Source organism: Anabas testudineus, chromosome 12 (genome assembly GCF_900324465.2).
Source record: "Anabas testudineus chromosome 12, fAnaTes1.2, whole genome shotgun sequence".
Lineage (NCBI taxonomy): Eukaryota > Metazoa > Chordata > Actinopteri > Anabantiformes > Anabantidae > Anabas > Anabas testudineus.
The window spans coordinates 14,305,900-14,309,046 of NC_046621.1; positions in this window are offsets into that span (position 1 = coordinate 14,305,900).

Here is a 3,147-nt window from a genome sequence, read left to right on the forward strand (position 1 = left end):
AAATGTAGTGGTAAAAAATCCATCAACGCTAAAAGGAGCAGACCAGAACATCAGGCTGATTTCAAAGAAGTAGCTGTGATGAAGGCCTCGTGTCACAGTAATTTCCTCTGGTTCAAAAAGCCGCACTTGAACACATTGCAAAGATGCAGAGGGCCAGCTAGCACTTACCTTCTGCACCTGTGCGTGAACAAATTATTCTCCACATCAGGAGGTGGCAGTAGAGTATTGAAGAGCATAAACAAAGCAGCATTTACTTACTTACCCCCCCCCGCCGCCGTGGTCAGTTTCAGTTTCTTCTGTCTCGACGGCCTAAACGTTGTTGTACTAGAATGTTGATATTAGATCATAATAAAAAATGAGAGCGCATTTGCTTCCTCTGTGTCATCACTTTCTGTTTCTATTCTTGTGCACTGATTTGCTAAATAGCTACCATTAGGCACCAAGGTAGTGGATCCAGACCAAGTAGCTGTAGTAATAAAAATCCTTGAGTGGATTAAATCGAGCCGGTGTGTTACATGGCTTAAAAACGTAACATTTCATTAATGAGCAATCGCGTTACTTCTTCTTTTAAGAGTCACATAAAAGCTGCGGGAGTGGGTTTTTTCTTCTTCGTGAAATTGCCAGACGCTTGCTTCCCTCTGTTTTCCTTTGCTGCCCAGATATGGACTGTACGCGGATTCCACAGATGAGGACATTTCCAACACTGTGAGAGATGCCGAGCTGCAGCTTTAGAAGCTGTAAACACAATCATAAATCTCACGCTCCATCTGTTTTCTTTTCTAAGTTTTCAGCAGTAAGGGTATGTTTACTGCTGGCTTGTGTGAGCCAAGTTTTTGTTTTTTTTTCTTTTTCTCAAAATGCCACAGAAAACTATCAATTAAGTTTCCAAAATGCTTGTAGTTGTACGTACGTGAACTGATCACTCCGTAGCCGGGGTGTTTAATTTGTTGCAGATATGATCAAATGGGAAAGGAGAGTAATTAGTGTAGCCGTTGCAATAATGTAAATGCAAAGAGGGCCAAACTCCTGTGGTGATGGATGGTCTGAGGGGAATTAGTGGCAGAGCTCCAGCCTCTATTACCACAACGCGACACCAGCGGCATCAACACTAACAGGCTTCTACATTCCACTTTTACAGCTCCTCTCTGAGGGCTTGCTGAGGTCCTGTGTGGCATGAACCTGCCATCTCTTCAGGCCGGCTCGATTAGCGACTGACCTTTCATTACTGCCTGTACATCATCAGCGAGCCCCGGGGCACTGGGTAGAGCCACCGCACCAATCTCCTATATTTCTTATTGATTCGGCTGACCGTGAAGCCCACATCAAAACAGCACCGAAGTCTGGAGGAACCAGACAGTGAAAGGTAGCGGTGGCAATGATTGGTGACACAGATAAGACATTTCTAGCACAGTGAATACAAAATCTAGAGTCTACCTGTCGTTCTGTTTCTGTACATGAAGGACAGAGAGGCAGCTTGTCTTAACTTAACAAAGTCACATTTAATACACAGCACAATGTGTCTGAATGTGATATAAAGGGGATCTCATGAGGCACGATGAACTTTCAATCCCCTCTGAATCACAAATAGTTTTCATGTCAGTCACTGGCCAGCAGGACCAAGATCCCCACATGGAGATGGTCCTCTGCAACAGTCGAGCTCAGCTGAAGCGCTGCGCCCGGCCTCATAGGCTCGGATTCATGCTTTGAATCCCGCTCTTTGATGCAGCTTCGATGCGAGGCTGTGGCAGATTCTTTGCAGCGATCCTTTATGATGTGTGAAATCATTCATTTAGGCGAGCGTGGCCCCGAGCGTGAACACCTCTGCCAGCAAACGCTCCTTAAGCGTTTTAACTCACCCAAAGTGCTGGCCGTCCTCTATTTACAGCAAGAAGTGATGGTTTTAATCACAGGCCTAGAACTAATAAGGTAGTGTTTCTTTGCCAGAGCACTAAGCAGGGGGATCTTTTACATTCTAATTTAAATTACACGTTGTTAACCGCTGGTATGAGCTTGTATCATTAAAGAACTCTGCCAGAAATGTCCCTTCTACGACATATATTACGTGAATAAACTAGACACTAATAGAATAATTACGTTTCCTCACCACTGTTTACAGCGCTGTCTCGTTAAAAGGGAGAGTGCAACAGAAATAATAAAAGTCTATTGCAGGCCCTCTGATCTCGTCTTCGTACAGCATCAGCAGCAGCAGCAGCCTGAATATTCCCTGTGAGGCTTCACACACGAACAGCGACTGAAATTCTTTTCTACTATTAAGATGATAACATCGCATGCTGTCTGAAAGAGAAGCTTTCTGTTACAGCAGCGTTTCCTTTTTATCACAGTGTCAGGTGAGGCAGAAAGGAAAGCAGCTGTCGAGATGGGTTTTTTGGCGAAGCGGGATTGGATGGAAACGTATTGATACGAGCTCAGGTAGGTCGTGGAGGTTTTCACCCGGACTGCTTTAAGTGTCAGGACGTGAACCGCATCACGTGGCCTGATTTGCTCACTAACAGGTTATTTAGGCTGCGCACTACATGCTGTAGCTCAAAGCGTCCCAATTCTGAGCGCTTCTCGTGCCCCAGTTTTGATGTTTACTGATCAGTGTGAACAGCGAAAAAGTAACAGCCACAGCGAGTCACAGTTTTTTCCCATTCCCACCTGAGTCACGTGGATTTCAGGGTGGCTCGCTGCCTCATGAATACACAAACCAGGAACTGAATCTACAGCCACATTAGCATCTATATGAAGCTGTACCCAGGCAAGACTCTTGTTATTTATCTCTCTAGACATAAATTCTGAACAGACCAGGGGCAGTTCCTCTGGAGTTTTAGGTGTTGTGTATGTTCAATTGTTTATCTGTGTCGTATATGAAAAACCATATGTAAAAATATAACAGACGCAGACAGACGCCACACATGAAAAGGTGTCATGACTCCTTTCGGCATTGAGGTGTGAACACCAGTGGCTAATTTGAAAGTGTAAACTGGTGCAATAATGCCCGAGCGATATGTTTTTACTGTTAAAAATATCAGGATTATAATAATATAATACTACAACGTTTGATTTATAGTAAAACATGTTGAGTTTACATAAAAGTAGAAAAACCACAATTTAAACTACTGTGACTTCAGTCTGAGGGGTATGATT